This window comes from Penaeus monodon, chromosome 26 (genome assembly GCF_015228065.2).
Source record: "Penaeus monodon isolate SGIC_2016 chromosome 26, NSTDA_Pmon_1, whole genome shotgun sequence".
Taxonomy (NCBI): Eukaryota; Metazoa; Arthropoda; class Malacostraca; order Decapoda; family Penaeidae; genus Penaeus; species Penaeus monodon.
Window position 1 is genome coordinate 24,301,542 of NC_051411.1, and position 5,287 is coordinate 24,306,828.

The window sequence follows — 5,287 nt, forward strand, 5'->3', positions numbered from 1 at the left end:
AGGCTTTTGCAATAAACCTTTTTTTTCTCTCCCGAGTGATTTTTTTTTTTGTATTCCCGAGAAGAGGAAAAAAGAGAAGGAAATCTACTCTCACACCAACATCATCAAGTTGCTGCTGCTGTTGCCGAGGTACTAACAACATCTACCTTCATCTACCTTCGTCTACCGGCGTCTACCGGCCTGCAGGGAGTGTTCATTCTCTAGTAACTTCCGACAACTTCGAGGAACAGCTGAAGCGACCAAAACAATGGGTAAGTACGGACGCTGTGCTAAGTATATTGCCATTCATGAAAGGGTTTCATTCACAAATCTTTTCTTACCTTACATAACAGGTGTATTATTTCATTTACCTTTTTTTATAAACTGTTGCATAGTCTTCTTTATGTGTTTCTCCATTTCTTCGCTTCTCTTCTATTTCTTGTATTCTGCTACCTTTTCTTTCGTGTTTCTTTACCTCTGAACTTTATCTGTACTTCCTTTTCTCTCTCCCTCATTCCTGCTCGTCGCCCTCTACCATTCTTCCATTTTCTCTCCTATTTCTTTCTCGACTATTGCCCCTTCTCCAACTCTCCTTCCTACTTATTCCTCCTCTCCACTTCTCTCACCTCTTCCCTCCTCATTTCCCCCTTTCTCTCTAGAACAGAAAGAACGCGTGAATAGCAACACATAAACTAACGCCGGGAGGATCTGACACATATCATATACTCTGACAGTGACACATGTACACAAGCGCATGTACGTAACCTTTTCCGGTGTACGCATTCTAGGGCTTCTTTGCGTACTTGGGTGTCGTGTGTGTGATCTACGGAGGGTTGTGACAGCGCGAGGGCGGGGGTGGGGGTGAGTGGGGGAGGGTGGGGGACAGGTAATGGGGGGGGGTAGGAGGGGTAGGCTATGGGCGTGTCGTTTGTGTATGAGGAATTAGATGTCTGTCCCTCTGTGTCTGTCTGTCACTCTCTGTTTCTGTGCCTGTTTGTCTGTTTGTCTGTTTCCTAGTTTGTCTGTCTGTCTGTCTACCTGTCTGTCTGTCTGTGTCTCTCTCTTCCTTCCTCCTCCCTTCTTCCTCTCTCTCTCTCTCTCTCTCTCTCTCTCTCTCTCTCTCTCTCTCTCTCTCTCTCTCTCTCTCTCTTTTCTCTGTCTCTCTCTCCCCCTCCCCCCCTCTCTCTCTCTTTCTCTCTCTCACTATTTCTCTTCTACTCTCTCTCTCTCTCTCTCTCTCCCGTCTCTGCTTCGTCCCTCCTCCCATTCCATGCCAAATGGGAGGGGCTCGACCTTCCTCCCCCCCCCCTCCCATCCCCCGCAAACGCCATGGAGGGTCGGCCCCATCCCCCCTCCCCTCCCCCCTTCAACCAGGCCCCCAGCTGTCACGGCCCGTGTACACCCCTCCCTCATCCCCCTCCTCCCCACTCACCATCACCCCCCCCCCTTCCCCCCTTCTTGCCTTATCCATAAAGGTCATTTTTGCTGTAGAGAATAATCTAAAATTCTACCTTCGGGATTTGTTAGGCAACATGGGGTGTGAGGAGTGGGATGGAGGGGAAAGGAGGGAGGGATAGAGGGAGGGAGGGATGGAGGGTGAAGGAGGGAGAGATACAGGGAGAGAGGGAAGGTCTCCTCTCTCTCTCTCTCTCTCTCTCTCTCTCTCTCTCTCTCTCTCTCTCTCTCTCTCTCTCTCTCTCTCTCTTCCGCCTCCCCCCCCACCTCTCTCTCTCTCTCTTTATCTCTCACTCTCTCTCTCTCTCTCTCTCTCTCTTTTCTCCCTTTGTATATTTTTGGCTGTACGACTGTCTGTAAGATAATGAAAGCAACGATAATGATGTAACTAACGATTAATGATAATAAGGACTGTGATAATGACATTTATCATGATGATGTAAAGGGAAATAGCAATAATGATGATAATAGTAATAATGATAATGGTTATAAATAATGATAATGATATTAATACTAATACTATTACTATTACTAATAATGATAATGAAAATACTAGTAACAATATGAAAATAAAAATAATGATAACTGTAATAATAAATATAATAATGATAATGATAGTAGTAATAAAAAGAGCAACAACAACAACAGCAGTAAAAACAACAACAACATTCGTAATAATTGTGCTGATAATGATGATGATGAAATCATAATAATAACAGTATTAATGATGATGATGCTAACAATAATGATAATAATAGTCATTGTTATGATAATCTTAAATAGTAATATAACGATAATAATGATAATATTACTAATGGCAATGATAATGATGATGATAATAATGATAATAGTAACAGCAATATGGATATTGATAAAAGTAATGATTATGATAATCATATTATAATTGATGGTAATAATAATGATGGTGATAATAATAATAATCGTAATAATAATGATAGTGTTGATGATGATGATGATGATAATAATAGTAATAATGATAATAATAAAAAAATAAATGATAATAATAATAATAATAATAATAAAATATAATAATAATAATAATAATAATAAAATAAAATTAATGATAATAATAATAATAATAATAATAATAATAATAATAATAATATAAATAATAATATAATGAATAATAATAATAATAATATAATAATAATATAATAATAATAATAATATAATAATAAATAATGATGATAATAATAATAATAATAATAATGATGATAATAATAATAAAGATAATAATAACATTAACAGTATCAATAATAATGATAATAATAATAATAATAATGATAATAATAATAATAATAATAATAATAATAATAATAATAATAATAACAATAATAATAATAATAATAAATAATGATAATAATAATAATAATAATGACATAATATCAATAATAATGATGATAATAATGATTATAACTATAATAAAAATGATAATATCAATAATCATGATAAAACGAACCGCAATAAAAATGACAATAATTGCTAAGAGGAGTTACATAAAGTTAATAAACGAGAGGTGATAATATTAATAAAGATAATTACTATTACATAAGATTAATAGTCCATGTAATCATTTTATCCTTACTTGTCTTTCTCACAAAGGACAGTGGTATAGGTTTGATATTCATTATTACATGAATAAAATATTGCTTAGTAACAAGGAAATGAGTAATAACGAGATTATCGTGAATTGCCCAAAGTCAGGCGTAATGAGGATTATTATGATTGTAGTATTAATTAGTATTAATTATAGGCGTGCTGGCATGACATATACAGGTACGTACACTTGTACACACACACACACACACACACACACACACACACACACACACATACACGAACACACACACAGACACACACACACACACACACACACACACACACGAACACACACACACACACACACACACACACACGAACACACATACTCATTCATATTTCCAGTGATCTAAAAGCTCATCTTTACACACTTCAAACATCTCTTCCTCTCGTAAACTTCTCCCCCTCCCCCCGCTCCCCCCCTCCCTCTCTCCGTCTCCCCCACGAATGCACACACGAAAACACCCCCCTCCCCCTGCCCTTCCCCCCACCCCCACGGCAGAAGGTCAGTGTCGTCACTGATCAATACGTCTGGCCCAGGGAGGAGGGGGTGGGGGTGGGGGGAGGTGTTTGGGGAGGAGAGAAAAAAGCCTCCCTCTCCCCTTTCTCTCTCTCTCTCCCCTTTACCCCCTCATCCTCCCTCCCCCAGCCCTCCCTTTTCTCCCTTCTCCCTTCTCTCCCTCCCCTTTAACCTCCCTTCTCCTCGACTCATCCTCCTTTACCCTCTTCTCCCCCTCCCCTTTAACTCCCCTCTAACCCTCCCTCCTCCCTCTCCCTCCCTTCTACCCCACCCCCCTTCTTTCCTTCCCTTTTACCCCTCCCTCTACTCCCCTTCCCCTCTACCCCCCCCCCCCCGTGTGTATAGGCCCGCCCGGTCAGAATTTTCGGCTGTGCGCACCCCTCTCCCCCCTCCCCCTCCCCTTCCCCCGCTCTTTGTCTCGAGGCTGGAGAGATTGTGGCAACGTTGGGGGGGGGGGGGTTATGGTGTCATATAGTGTCTAAGGAGTTTCTTTGATGGTGCTTGATGGTGCATCTTTTTCATTACTGTTATTATCATTGGTATTATTATTATTATAATTTTTATTGTCATTATTACCATTACCATCATCATTATTTTCATTATCATTAGTATCATTATCAATATTTCTTTCTTTCCTGGTGATTTTCTCTTCATTGTTATTATAATTCTATTTTTTGGAGAGAGACAGATAGATAGATAGATAGATAGATAGATAGAGAGAGAGAGAGAGAGAGAGAGAGAGAGAGAGAGAGAGAGAGAGAGAGAGAGAGAGAGAGAGAGAGAGAGAGAGAGAGAGAGAGAGAGAGAGAGAGTCAGGAAGGCAGACAAACAGATACAGACATACATGAAGTAAGAAACTCAGACAGACAGGTAGATAAGCTGATTACAATCAAAACCGATAAAAATCAGTCAAATAAAGCAAACCAAAGCAAAAAAAAAAAAAAAATCATATAAAGAAAAAAAAAAAAAAAAAGGAAAGCCACGAGACCATGAAAAAAAAAAAAAAAAAAAAAACCCACCTCAGAAGCGAAGGAGAGAGAGCAAGGCTTGAGCATCACGCTCGCCTCCCGCAGCATCCTTGGGAGAGGAGGAATCTGCAGCCGCGAAATACCGGATGTTCTTTGTTCCGGTTCAGGAGGGCGTCTTCGCAGGGCGGTCGGGGCGAAAGAATTTTTTTTTTTTTTTTTTTTTGGGGGGGGGGGGTGGAGGTGGGGGGGTGATTGGAGAAATAAATAAGGGTGAGAGGTAGATATATAGATAGGGTGGATAGATAGATGGATAGATAGATGGGCGGATAAATAGATGGATATATGAATAGATATATGGAGAGATAGATGGATTAATACACACACACACACACACATATATATAGATAGATAGATAGATAGATAGATAGATAGATATAATTTCCAGTTTGATCATCGGATAAAAATGCGATTCGACCTTTTTTTCTCTTTTATCTGGAGGGGGGGGGGGTGAGAGGAGAGAAGCAGAGATTAATTTTTTATTTCTCTCTCTTTGTCTCTCTGTCTCTCTCTCTTCTCTCTCTCTCTCTCCTCTCTCTCTCTCTCTCTCTCCTCCTCTCTCTCTCTCTCTCTCATCTCCTCTCTCTTCTCTCTCTCTCTCTCTCTCCTCTCTCTCTCTCTCCTCTCTCTCCTCTCTCTCTCTATTATATAATTAATTAATTATATATATATAATAATATATATCTAT